The sequence below is a fragment of the Ciconia boyciana genome, chromosome 8 (genome assembly GCF_034638445.1).
Source record: "Ciconia boyciana chromosome 8, ASM3463844v1, whole genome shotgun sequence".
NCBI classification, from domain to species: Eukaryota; Metazoa; Chordata; class Aves; order Ciconiiformes; family Ciconiidae; genus Ciconia; species Ciconia boyciana.
In genome coordinates, this window is record NC_132941.1 from 63480774 (window position 1) to 63494892 (window position 14119).

The following is a 14119-nucleotide window of genomic DNA, read 5'->3' on the forward strand; positions in this document are numbered from 1 at the left end:
ACCAGGACTGATGTACAAAAGTCTGGCTAAAGCAGTTGCTGTTTAACATTCACTTCTACCACAATCATAACAGGGTCTAAACATATCATTACTTTTCCCCCAAAAAAGTGTAATATTTTTGTCTTTTCTATCATCAACTTCACCTAGTAACCTAGTTTTATTTCTAACATTTTACAGAAACTGTTTGCTGTTCTCATCGCTACCGGCCACAGCTTCTCTCTGCATCCCTTTGCTTCTTTCCTCAAGCTCCGATTTCTATTCTCTGCTACCAGTTCCCCTCTCGGGCACTCGGATGTGCAACGTTGACCGTATCGTAAGGGCTGTGCACCCCATTTCGGCATCCAGCACCTTAAACAGCCCGGAGCACCGGCTGGAAGGGCGATGGCTGACGGTGAGCAGGCAAGCGGAGACTCACTTGGCCAGATTCTTCCTTCTGATACATCATTCGACTAAAATTTGTTCAGAAACAACCGCAACAAAAATCATTGGCCGCAACCTCACTGCCTGGGGCTAAACAAGAGTGAGATTTCATGCTCCAAGCAAGGCTGGAACTAGTATTTAGTGAGGTTGGGTCACCTCCAAGAAAGCACAAATTCAAGAAATATGTCGAACTTTTGGCTAGACAAAACTAAAATTGCACTTTGTCTCCCCAAATCTGTCTATGCTGCTTCTTTCTAATACTCACAACTTTTGTTGTCCAGATACAGAGATACAGATATATGCTTTCTGCTCTTCCAACACTGCGGATAAGAAAAATATGTCATCCTGGCACTTCACCTAGGAATAATATTACAGCATATAAAAAAAATCCTGTTTCCTTCTATGAACAGAAATAGGTAGAATAGATATTTCAGCTGAGAAACGCTGTTGTTATTAGCAAAGGGCAGAAGTTGAAGTTAGCATAGGTATCCCAGTACTAAACTTCTGGATACCCTAATTCTAGGCTGGAACGTTGCACCGTACCATTTTTGTATGAAGAGAGGTACTAGCTCAGACAAGCGGCAAATATAAAACCTCCACAAGCTTGTGCTGCAGGATCATGAAACTTCAGATAACTGCAAGATCATGAAAACTGATGAAAAGGGGTTTTTTTCCATATATTGAATGGAAATTAATTTCATCCACAACTAATCACAGCAAAGCTCACGTCTCTCAACTTTTAAGTGTAACATCTAGTATTTAGCCTAATTACTTCGCTTAAATTGCTGACTTCTTCCAACATCCCCTCTCATGCAGAACCTGGTTTTCAGCATAAAAAGAATAAAAAAGTCGACACTTTATGACAGCTCTACAGGTACCATTATTATCTCTCATATTTGGCCTTGCACGTTTTTAAAGAGGAATTTACAGGGTTTTCCCTCCAGCTAACACAAATAAAGGACATTCACACACACACACATACACTGTCGTAAAACTACAGAGTACGCTGATAAAAGCAAGGAGGAGAGTTGACGAGGAAAGTCAAGATGCAGTTATTCAAAGGGGCCTGCAGAAGGCCAATTTTTAATTAAAAACTTTATCTGGAACATAAACTACGAGCTCCTCACGCCCAAAGCATTCCTAGTGCGTCACCCAGAGAGGAATAAGGCGGCCACGGAGACCTCACACCTTGGGGAAGCCTTAGCCAGGTACGTATGTGGAGGTAAGCACACACGCTTGGGATGCAGAAAAGATGCAGGAAAGCCAGGGGATCCCCTCGATGACAGTGCTGCTCCCCGCTCACACCGGCGGGCACAAACAGGGCCAAAAGGGAATCGTTGATCCAGAAGGGAAGGACCGTGTGGCGGCGGCTTGCCCTAAATATAAACTGGAATATCCATAAAGGCAGGCTGAGGACCTGCAGAGCTCATCACACCCCATGGCGTGACACCCACCGTCTGCGCAGGAGCCAGCCGTGTGATTAATTGTCAGTTTTGTCTGTTTTCTGCCCTAACAATGATGCTATCGGCTCCGTCAGTGCGTCAGCTGCGCGGAAACTAATGGATGTCCATCTCCTCCTGCCTCTTTCGGGGCCCATCCTGCACTCCTCATACATCCGTCGCCCTTCCCAAAGCCCAGCAGCATTTCAAAGGGGCTAAAACATAGTCCCAGCCAGGATCGCCTATACCTTGCAGAGCTATACCTTACAGTTACTACAATAACAACCAAAAGCCAGCCTAGTTGTGGAGTATCCTACAATTTTGTGCCAACCTCCTCAGCACAGAAGCTACTCTTTTTCCAAAGTGAACGGGTCGCTAACAATAATGATAGGCAGCATCCATTACATATCTGTTATATTTAGCAACAGAGAATCCATCTGCATTATTCCTCATCTCATTAAGGACTCGGATCCTTGTAAATATTATGTCTCTAATCCACACATTCTCCCTCCACGCTGTGCTTCAGGGGTCTATTTAAGTAATAATTGGTATGCGTTGTCGCAAAGAAATAGTGGCTGAGTGTTTGACAACACTACACAAGTTAACGTACGCGGGAGCAACCGCGGCAGTCCTCTTGTGAAAAATCAATTCAGCGAGGTTCCGACCAGCATCTCCGCAAAAAGCTCACAGCCAAGGCACCCTGCGCTTTCTACACCTGGGTCCGAAGAAGGGTGTGATTTGGTCAACCTTGATGTGGCCACCGTGGTGGCAAAGGTCCTTCCTAAGCTCACGCTGCTCCGACTGCTGGTGAGGATTAGGGAGAGGACAAGGGCAAAGCAGAGCCCAAAATTCAACAACCAAGCAGGTTGCTTTAACCATATAAAACCTACTTCTGGTGGGAGGGATGGGCAGAAGCCCAGAAGTAAGCAGGGCAGTTACTTTCAGCAGGACCACTGGTTTTTGTTGGCTTAAAGGATACACGAAATTACTGCCAGATAAGGTTGGAGGAGCAAGTCATTAATAATTAAAATCTACTGCTGATGTATTCAAGTAACTTGGGTTTTATTTGCATTTTACAGTAAAGTCCCAGAACAGATGGGACTTTATGGATGCCTATCAAGATGCCTGCCTTGATCCACCCAGAAGACCATGTATTTGAAAAACAAGGCTGAATTATCCAAAATAACCGTGTGATGCAAGTGCACACAGCTCTCGTCAGCTGTGGACCAGGGGGACCCTGAAAGGTGACGGCATCCCGGGGGTTGTCCTCCCCCAGCACAACCACCGAGCAGAGACGAGCCTCCAGCATCCCCCCAGAGCGGGCTGCTCTCCTGGCCGGAATTCCAGGATGGGCTAAAAACCCCATAAAAATCCCAGAAGTTGGCAACCCCGCCACGCAGCAGCACTGATGACCTCCGTGAGGGGTTGATGAGTCCATCGAAGTCGGCGCTAACGATGCCGAGCCCTCCCCGCGCCGGCCGCAGGGGTCTGACAGCGGCCGCATGCCCACGCCCCAGGAGCTAGACGCATCCTTCCCCGGACAACACGTATGTGGAACACCCCAAAACACGACACTAATGGGAATGGAGGCAGGCACACGTGCACCGCTACGAGGCATCCTCTGTGGCACCACAGCTTTGGTGTCTGGGGGAAAAGAACCAGCGCTGCTCCTCACCACACTTCTCCTCCTCACGCAGGACATGTAATTGCAGACCTCAGACCGGCCAAAGCAAACTCCGACTCCCCAGCACTGACCTTCAAGACGTGCAGATGTAAACCTCTCCATCGGGGCACTCTGGTTCCACCACACATTCTTCCCCTCCAACTATTCCAGCTGTATTTCTTTTTAATAATCCCATGGAAGTTACAAGTAATATAACCCAGGCACTAACAAATCATTACGGAGCAAAAAACCACCACCAACTTTGCCAGCAGGACCACCAAGATCTTCCCGTGCATCACCACCATGCTCCGCCCTCACCAGACCAAGTACAACAAAGACAACCGACCAAAGCGAACCCCAAAGCCCGCGCAGCAGGGATTATCTCGCCGTCTCAACACAGAAAGTTCAAGTAAGGCATCAAATCTAGGCGAGACTGGAGCAAATTCGGACTCAGGCCCCTCTTGCCTTGAAGAGAAACGTGACAAAATGGGATTTCTGTTTCTCAACAGTCCAGTACCTCTTTTCCGAACAAGAAGTCTTAATCTTTCTTTTGGCAATCTCACCACCGCGTTTCCCGAACATGACATCCCGCCAGCATTACCACCTCAGAGAGGAGAAACAAAAGATAATTTAAAAACTCCAGATGTTTATTCCTGTGAAAACAATTCCCGGCTCTTAAGAAATCATCAGGGCTCAGGGTGCAAGAAAGGGGAGTGCACGCTTATAAAGCATCATTGGTCATTGTAGAACTAAAGAAATAACAACTGATTCTTCTGTGCTCTGTTACCAAAAACTCCTGCTGACTTCACAGCAAATGTCCTCTGGTGCCTTCCTGGTAGGTAAATGCCACAGATCCCAGTCTCCTCACCACAACGGGGCTGAGCAGAAGGAGAAGATACGCATGGCATAATGAGAAGGTTTGGTTTCCATGCCCTCGCTGGGGCAAAGGACAGTCACGGCATTTTTCATCCTTTCACCTAAAACTTACCTTTATTTTATTTCCTCTGGGAAAGGAGAAGGAAGAAAGAAACGCACCACGGGAACATGGGAGAAGGACGAGAGTTGGCCCAGGCACACGTGGGCGTGACAAAGCACGTTTTGGAATTGCGTCCTTCAGCATCACGTACGGCGGTGGAGAAAACACCAATTCCTGGCTAAAATGTTAGTGTTGTCCCAGTCGAGAACGAAACCAGCGGTGACTTGCCAAAACCTCCCCTCCAAAGTTTCAGCGTTCCCTGCAAGAGGGGACCCCAACAACAGCCTGCACTCCCCCCGCACGGTCCTTATTCGCCTGTGAGCCCTGATGCCATTCCTCCTGTCCGAGCCTAGAATCTAAATGTCCTTAGCGCAAGAATAATTTTCATTTTAAGAGTTAAGTGGGCTGTGCAGAGGAAATAAAAGATATTTCAGGGCTTTATCCTTCTTACGACAAAATTGTAATTCCTATTGGAGCAGGAGAACAAGTATAAAAATTACTAAGATCCATATCACATTTCCTTACTCTCTGTTGTATCCAAACCTCAAGAGCTAGGAGACTGGCTCAGGGTGCTGGTCTCGAGCTCTGCAGAATAACCAAACATACAAAAAGGTGGTTTTATTGGGGGGGGGGGAGCTGCAAACAGATCTGAAGGGCAGGGAAACTGCTGGGGGCAAGGGGTCCCTGTACTCTGAAAAATCCCAAATTTCTAGGGTGTAATCACCCCAGTTTGAAGAGCTCCTCACCAGCAGCTCCACTCTCCACTTCTTTAACTTACTACAGCTAGAATATCAAGCAAAGAACAGAATACTTGCTAGATCTTATGTGAGGAGTAAATATGACACCTATCAGATTTTATGAGACAGCATCATCCGCCAGATTTTAACAAAACACTTGCAAATTGTCAGTGCTGTGTTTAGAGAAGCTTTTCCATTTCTTTCGCTTAAACACGAAGCCACTTTCAATTCCCTAGCTAGTAAACAGCTAGTAAACAGCACCAAAAAACAGGGAAAATTAACCTACCTTTTCCAAAAGGCTGGGCAAACCCAAGTTCAGGGGTTTTTTCATTGAAGTATGTATTCTTACCAGAGTCAGCTGAACTGAAGAAGTTTTATTTGAACTGCAGCCAGCCTGATGGATAAATTGACTTTCCTGGCCAAAGGTTTCAGTACGCTACTTCCATCTCATGCCTGGGACCTCATGCTTTGAGGCTGATGTTTTTCCTGATATGAGGAATATTATCACTGGACCCCAGTGACAGGTCTCTGTACTGAAATGACAGCATTAGAGACGACAGTCTGTGCTACAGTTTTTGCTATGGGGAAATTCCTTTGAACATTTTCCATCTGGGAAAAGCACGAGTGGAAAAGGGCACAGCTTTGCCCTGGAACAGCGGGTCGGGAGAAAAGGGAGCTGTCAGCAGTCAGCGCCGTGGGGCTGCAGCTCTGCGGGGCATCACGCTCCGGAGCCGCCCTGTCCGGCCAAACCTCGGGGATCCCAAACGGGCTGGGCTGGGAAGAAAACTACCTTAAAACCAGGGGAAGCTGACTGCAAGAAAACATCATCTACGATTTGTACGCAATAAAAACTCTGGTCCGAGGAAGCATCTCAGTCTGAAATTCGAGGGGAAAAATGCTCCTGCGATTCGCGTTTCCAAACACAGGAGTGGCTCACCGCTCTGATTAAACTATCCTCATTTCTACTGAGTTTTAGAAATACTCGGTTACGACTTTTAAAGGGAAAGAGACTTTGATTGTCCACGACTGGAAGAGTCTGATCAAGCGAGTAACCGCCCGCAGCCCCCAGACGCGCCCGGGTTTGCTAATGATGAAAGCAAACCTCTGTCCCCGCTCCCCGCTAATGACTAACAGGTGGGTTTCCCAAACGCGTCCAAAAATAAAAAGCTCCTTTCTAAAAATACCGTCCTGCATTCACAACGCCAGATTTTCCAGAAAAATACTTGACGATAGCTGACGTTTCCCAAACAATCGCTTTTATGGGAACTTCAGGCTGCCCCTGCAGCAGAAAGTTTTGCGAGGCGAAGAATACAAATCTTTGTTTAAGAGTCGAGCCCCGTGGACGAACCCATTCCCTCGGCCAGCTCCGGAGCTCGAGCACAAATCAGCTTTATGGTAATAACAGATTACAGAACACATCGCCACAAATAATTTCTTTCTTTTTTTTTTTTTTTTTTTTTACTACAGGATGCGTAATTGAAATGTCTGCGATTCAACCATCACCTTTGAATTCATAAATACCTCATAGTATTCCAAACACACTCTCCTATAATGAGACCGTCTTCAATTTTCCTTGGTAAAGAGACCTTTAAAGAATGCTAAAGCAGGTCGGCGCCCTTATGCACTGATGGAAACAGGAACAAAAGCATTTTGTCACCAGGCATCTCGTCTATCATTATTTTCTTCACTCTGCTCAAACAAACTGAAAAGTATGTGCCCCCCCCCCCCCAAATCTGCAATAACTGCAATTTCATTCCCGTCGGTAAGCCACCATCTGTATGAAAACAACGGTCCATTATACCTAACCGTCACCGGCTAGCGTTTTTCCTGCTTCGCTAATGTTTTTTAAAACACAGGATTAAAATGTCATACCATCCCTCACGTTCTAGGGAGCCGTGTGTATCCCTCTCCTCCGGTCACGCTATACTTAATCAAGTGTGAATGATTAAAGTACTTCAATTAGAGCTACGTACATTCATCGCAGGCCAATTCAAAGGCAGCGGAGAAGTGTAGCTGAAAGAAGAAATTACTTCTACTACTTTGAGATCTCCATCTCCCACTTTCCTCCTCCCTAGCACAGCCAGGCAGAGCCATGGGACCCGGCAAAGTACCAGGGGCTAAGCCCCAGCCAGGATTTACCCCAGGGGCACGTCCCTCGGCAGGACAAAAGGCTCTTCTTTCCCCTCAGCAAGTCCCGCAAGTTGGAGGGGGGGGTCTTTATTTTTTGGTGAAAAACCAGCGTCAATCCGCGCACCTCCTCCGATTTTGCTTGCCAGCGATACCGGGGGAAGGGTTAACATTTATTTCCAAGTCGGGGGATAGGAAATAATAGTAGAAATATTGGGGAAATTTAGCATTTGGGGGGGGGGGGGGGGAGCGCGGCTCCGGCAGGAAGGAGCGAGGCGCGGCCCGCGTACCGCCCTGCCCTGCGGACAAGCGGCACCGCGCACCTCCGCGGAGAGTTGCTAAGTGACTGAGGGGCGAGCGCGGTTATTCAGCCAAAATAAAATCGTCATTTCAAAAAAAAAAAATTTAGGGAAAATTTTTTTTCCGAAATAAATTAAAAATTAATTTTAAAAAACCACAACTAAACACCCCCCCCCCAAAAAAAAAAAAAAAAACCAACAAACAACAAAACAGCGGAACGCGGCCGCCTGCTCCGCGTCCCCCGGCCGCCGCGGACGCGGCGGCCGGGGGACGCGGAGCTGGCGGCCGCGCAGCGGGGTTCCCCTTGCCCAAACTTTCCTGCCGCCGCCCCGTTAATCCACCGGCAGATGTTGTCGGCAGCCCTCGGCACTAAGTAAACAATGCGGGGCCCGGCACAACAAAAGATTTCCCACTTCACCCCGCCGCTCCGCGCCCGCCCGCCGACCGCGCAACTTGCGCGGCCGCCTCCCACCACCATCACACCCTTCCCCGCTCCCCCTCCCCCTTTGCCTCCTCCATCCCCATGGCGGGCTCGCCCGGGGACGTGCAAAGCAAAGATGTCCTCGCCTTCCCTTGTCCTCCTCTCCCCGTAGCGCAGCCCACGCGACAGCGCCCGGACGCCGCCGCCGCCGCCCCCTTACCTGCTCCCGGCCGCCGCGGCTCGGCTCGGCTCGGCCCGGCCGCCGGCAGCCCCGCACCGCGCTTCAGCGCCGCATCCCTTCCCGCATCCACCGCCGGGCTCTGGCTGCCGGAGATCCACCTTAAAAACGCCACCCGCTCGCACACCGCACAAAAAAAAAAACTTAATCCTTCCCCCCCCCCCCTCCGCTCTCCTGCTCCGCCCGCCGCCGCGCCGGGAGCGGACGGGGGCAGCGGAGCCCCGCCGCGGCACCCAGCAGCAGCGGGAGATGCTAATTGCAACTTGGGGGGGAGGGTCGCTGGCTCTTGTTCCCCCCCCCTTCTCTTTTTTTTTTTCTCTTTTTTTTTTTCTCTTTTTTTTTTTCCTCTTTTTTTTTTTTAAGCCAGAAAAGGGGGAAAGTGCCCGGGCGGCGCTGGGCGGAGCGGACGCTCCCCCTCGCCGCGCTGGGTGAGCGGAGGGAGAGGTAGGGGCTCTCACTGCCTTTTTTTTTTTTTTTTTTCCTCTTTTTCTTTTTTTTCTTTTTTTTCTTTTTTTTTTTTTGGGCAATAGGCGGGGTCTCTCCTTGCAAACCAATGACACAAACCCACATGGACCAGCCTCGCCCCCTATAGATACTCTTCACTACAAATAGGCTCTCTCGGGGGATTAGTGGATCAGCTAAAGTACAAACAGACGCAGCGAGGAAGGGGCGGGGGCAGCGGGGTGGGGGGGGCGGCACACACCGGGCCGCCCCGGGCGCACCGGCGGGGAAGGAAGGGGCTCCGCGGGGCGGGGAGGGGGCTCCGCGGGGCGCGGCGCCTGTTGCGCTCGGCGGCGGCCCGGGGTGGGGGGGGGCCCACGCCACACGGGCAGGGCCGGCGGCCGCCTTTGTTCGGCCACCCGCGCCCAGCGCGCCCGCGGGGCTTCCGCGCCCTCCGCGGGCCCGGCCCGGCCCGGCCGCCGGCGCCAGGCGGGGGGGGACCCCCCCGGTACCGGGGGGCAGCCCCGCCGGTGCGGTGCGAAGTCCGGCCTGCACCCCGCGCCTCTTTTGCATGGCCGTCATCCCTGGCCGCGTCCCTCTTGCTCGACTGTGCAATTATGATATCATAGCCCTGCTCGCCCCGCACGCCGCGCGTAGGGCTTGAAATTGATGTTGTGAGGCCGGGGAATAAAGGCCACCAGGCGTGCTGAGCCCGCGCTGTTGACATCTTAAAAGACGGAGGGGCTGACACATCCATCCCCGCCGAGCACCCAATTTGATGTGACTATCGTATAATCACGCCGGGGCGTTCGGCTGAATGCGAGATAACGAGAGCGCACTCCACCGTGCATTTATTTGTATTTGTATTCCGCATTACCCCCATAGATTTGGGAATTAATGTTTTGACAGACGTTCTTCATCTGCTTATCACAAGAATGTGGGCAGGTGGTGATCCCATCTTTTTGTTGTATAATCATCGAGCCTTCTGCATTATATATATCCTGCGCTTCTCAATCAGCCTGTGAAAAAGCACATTCCTTTTCTAGTCAAATAAAACCCTTGAACCAGATCAATTGTCCGTCAAAATTAATAAGTGAGCTTCAGTTTGTGTGGGTGAAATTACATGCTGAAAAGCCTAAAGATCTTGATTCTTATAAAGACGTTTTGGACCCTCGCTGGATATTTACACCACGTCCATCATCTGTCTGCCGAGCACCTGCCGCCGGGAGCTGCCACCTCTGTCCCGCCAAAGCTGAAGCCTCGCGTAGCCGCAGCTCACCGGGATCCGCCGTGGTGTCGGTGCCACGATGGCCACAGCTGTGGTCACCCCGTGATACCCAGGCCCTGCATGACATGGGGTAGAGTCAGGCGCCTCCGAGTAGATTTGAGCCAAATTTAGCAGCATTCAGCTGGAAGACACATCTTATTCTGCACTCTTCCCTTGGGCAAAAGCCCCTCCGAAGAGTAAACCCTGCCTGCATGCAGCAAACCTCACCATGAAAATCACAGTCTCCGTATTATCGGGATTTCTTGGATTTCCATCATTAGCAGAACTGCTAACTGTCAAAATATCACAGGCAGCTCCTCAGCACACGGAACTCGGACCGCAACGGATAACAGCAATTTGCACCAAGCAAGGACTTGCCCGTGGTGTTTCAGCTGCGATTTTTTTAAACCACAACCGCCATCGCTCTCTGCTTTAGCCAGTTTGCTTTGTTAAACATTACATATGCAATGTATAGGGGCGCGGGACAGGAAAACAGTAATTGCTTCTAATAAATAATGTTGATATAAACAAAGTAAGTGACATACGTTGAGGCCAAAGACAAATAATTATTTCATTACTGGAGCAATTAAATTACAGGTTGTAAAGGAGAAAGCTCTGAAGCAAACATCTTCAAGTTTAGTAGGGGGCAATCCTCAGGCACGTGGATTGTTCTTCAAAGTATTTGGATCGCGATCGAACATTCATCAAGTGTGAAATAACCTTCGTAATTAGATGCTAGGAAAGAAGATACACGGTAGGTTCGGTGGGGGGCCTGGAAGGATAGGTTTTTAACTTCAGATTGCAGCTTTGAAAACTTCCATTCAGCTGCTGCCCAACCTTGAAGGAGCTTAAACTCCTCCAGTATCTCAGTGGTTTGGGGAAAATTCAGCACGTGCTTGGCGTGGCGCGTTTCGGCTTCCCAGAGCTTGGGAGCAGCAGTTTTGGGGCAAGGGAAAGACGTAAGAGCCGAAGGAAGAGGATCGTCCTGCTGCCCGCGCAGGCACGGGGCAGACCTCTCTTTTGGCCTCTTTCCTCCGGATTATTTCTCTATTTTATCCACTTTCTGGACAGATGTTTCAGGCACTAGGCTGTTATCTAAAAGGCAGATTCCCCACATCTCCTCCTTCTCTAAATATACTTTAGAAGTCTGAGGCTCCCATCCTTAAGGAATAATTGAGGGTGGTTGTGCGGATAATCCCTGCTAGGAGAAAAATAGGCCTGAAAACTTTGTTTATGAGGGATGCTTGCAAAGCAAAGCAAAACCAAGCTGTTCCTCTCCTTCTCTTCTATGTATTCTAACCGACCAGTAGCTGTACTGAAAAGTTACTGGCACCATTTAGGAACCAAGCCCTCCCAGCGTAAATTTTTTGTGAAATCAAAGGAACTTTAAAAAAAGCACATCTTAGGAGTCCTTCCAACATGGGCAGTGGGTGTTTGGGGTGCGAGGTTTACGTGGTGCCCCTTTTCCCTGTCAGCCAGGGTTCACTTCGCTTGCTGAAACAACGCTCCTCCCTGCTGCGCAGTAACGTCAGTACTCGCCGTGCTCGTCCAGCGGTGCAGCTCAACTACTTACTAAAACACAACAAAGGCTGTAGCCCCTGTGCCTGTAATAGTTACATCTGATGAATTTGTAATTATTTTTAGTAAGGGATTACATGCTTCTCTTGTGAATAACTTGGTTTCTATTAGCAGTGTACTCAGGAAAGCGGTGATGTTCCAATATTGTTTCCTGACCCACATGCTGGCTTCCAGGCAGCTGACTGCACGTCACACGAGGCACTCCGTCAACCGGGAGCACAATCACACTTTCCCTCTACGCTTCAGCGACACGTCAGCCTGAGCGCAGCACCTCCTGCTACACTGGTACATCTCAAGACCTTGCAAGGAACTAAAAAAAAAAAAATAAATAAAATTCACAATCTGGTTTTCATAAAGAGGTTGATTTGCAGGTGCAAATACGGGCCTTGATCCTGCAAAGACGATGCTCCTGCATAGCTTTTATGTAGCGTGAGGAGTCAGAGTGACTTCAGCTGGATGACTCTCGGTGCATAAATTTAAGCGCATGCATCTCTCTGCAGATTTAGAGCGAGTATCTGTTGACTAGAATAGACCGGTTATTTCACTGCTCCAAGTGTTTGTGCAACTTAGTTACTCAGTGCTACGTAGGAACAGGCAGACACAAATCCTGCAGGATCCTTCTGAGCCAGAGACCACGTTTGGTCGTTAGAAATGAAATTTGTATGTTGAGTAACGCCACATATCCAGCACCGATGTCAATACCCCATTTATTTTTTACCCGTTTTTAAAACGCAACTGCTGTTGAACAGATATGTTGGCTGGTTTATAATGGATATTCATGAAAATAATCATCTATGTTTAAGAAGGTGCTCATGGTTTTTTACAGATCGGTGGCAGCAAACATTCGTTTTCTACCGGTTCTGTTGATCTAGAAACTTAAGCCTAGAGTTTGGTTTAACTGTCTAGAATATAGGTACAATAAGCAGGAATATGAATACATGAAGGAATTTTCCTTAAAGATTTTTGTCAGTGTAAATTTGGAGCCTGGAGAAATTAATTGGTTTCTTTTACTGCGTACTTCGCTTTTAATACTGTTACTCTAGTTTAAATTTAACATACATTAAGAGAAACACATCATTCATTTCACTGCTGTAATTGATGCAAACCAGGGAGGAATTTGTTCCAAAACAGGTTTGGTAAACCGTTCTGTAACTAAGCATTTAGAAGACGGGTTGCTTTTCTTACAGTTTTGATCTCATACCAGGCTGACACAGGTATACAGGCACCATTGAGAACAATTACTTCTAGTGGGAAGTCAAAAATCCAACATTTGGTATCAATCCTGTAAAAGTAAGTTCATTAAGAGGGTGGTTCAGATCACTTTTTGTGTCATTTACCGTAAGGTTGTCATCCAGCATGAAGGATTGCACCGGTAGAAAAAAAGGGCTCCTAAAGGATGATCTTTATGTATGATCTTTATGTATGATCTTTATTAGATCAGCAATTCCCCTCCCCACCCCCTATTTTAGGATTAGTTTTTAGAATTTAATTACTGTAACATTATTTTTCACATACTTAAAAGGTCTGCACTACAGACCTGGAGTTTCATACCACAACAGTATTTAACTTCATGGAAATGAAAAGGACTCACTTATGCCACAAGTTCTCTGTGGGAATCCAGAGAAAGGAGGGTGAACGGGTTTTTTTCTGTTTTAAAAGCATGGGGAATCTTGCTTGTCATAGAAAAAAAGAAGCCATCAAGGCACCTTTCAGTTCGGAGGTTGCCAGGAGTAATACTTCTCAGTATTTTGCTTCTCCACTTCCATGGGCGTATTTTGAGTGGGTTTCTTATGGGAGATAGCCCTCGTTTGTTATCTTATACTGATACTGCCTTGGTCTTTGAGGTGCTGGGTCCCCCAGGCTCTGATCCCCAATTGACATGGGTGGTTGCGTGTGCTTTACAGGGGCTCTGAGACCCCGAATCGTCTTCCTCCGCCCTGCCCTGCCTGCCCTGCCTGCCCTGCCTGCCCTGCCTGCCCTCCACCCCCGGCAGCAGCTCTGCAGGCAGAGGACTTGCACATCCCGGGCTGTGTCCTGCCGCGGGGTGACGGTGTACTTTGAGCTCCCGGTTGGAAACGTGTGGGTTATTTGCAGTCTGTGCAGAAACCCTCTCAGTTCTTTCTAATTTTGAAAGAAAACCAAGCCTATTAAAAAAATAGCCGGTCTGCAGCCTTGTGCTCAGCTGCTGCTGCAAGTGCCTCAAGAAGCAGTTGGCTCCTCTGGGCCCTGGCCATGCGCTCCCAGCCCGCGCTGCCTCCTCCCGCTGCCAGCACGAGCATTTGTGCAGCTGCAAGGTGAAGTGGATCAGGGAACGGATCCAGCTGAACGCTAATCCCGAGGGGGAAAAAAAAAAAAAAAAAAGCTTATTTTCAACTGGATCTGTTCCCCAACCTGGTTCTGCCTTCAGCCGCATGAGACACGTGCTTGCACGGGGAGAGGCTCACGCGGGTGGGAACGAGCAGCCGGGGCAGGGAGTGCAGGGCTGGTTTTATGGCAGCGCTGGCTTATGCCG

The 14119-nt window shown here is 48.9% G+C and overlaps 1 protein-coding gene across 2 annotated transcripts in view; it reads right to left on the reverse strand.

Moving 5' to 3' along the window:
• Nucleotides 1-8444, reverse strand: part of CTBP2 (C-terminal binding protein 2) — a 145751-nt gene extending 137307 nt beyond the window's left edge. For both annotated transcript variants that reach the window (XM_072871378.1, XM_072871377.1), the window contains exon 1: nucleotides 8304-8444. The gene's annotated coding sequence lies outside the window, so the exon portion shown is untranslated. The remainder of the gene's footprint in view (nucleotides 1-8303) is intronic.
• Between the last annotated feature and the right edge of the window lie 5675 nt (nucleotides 8445-14119).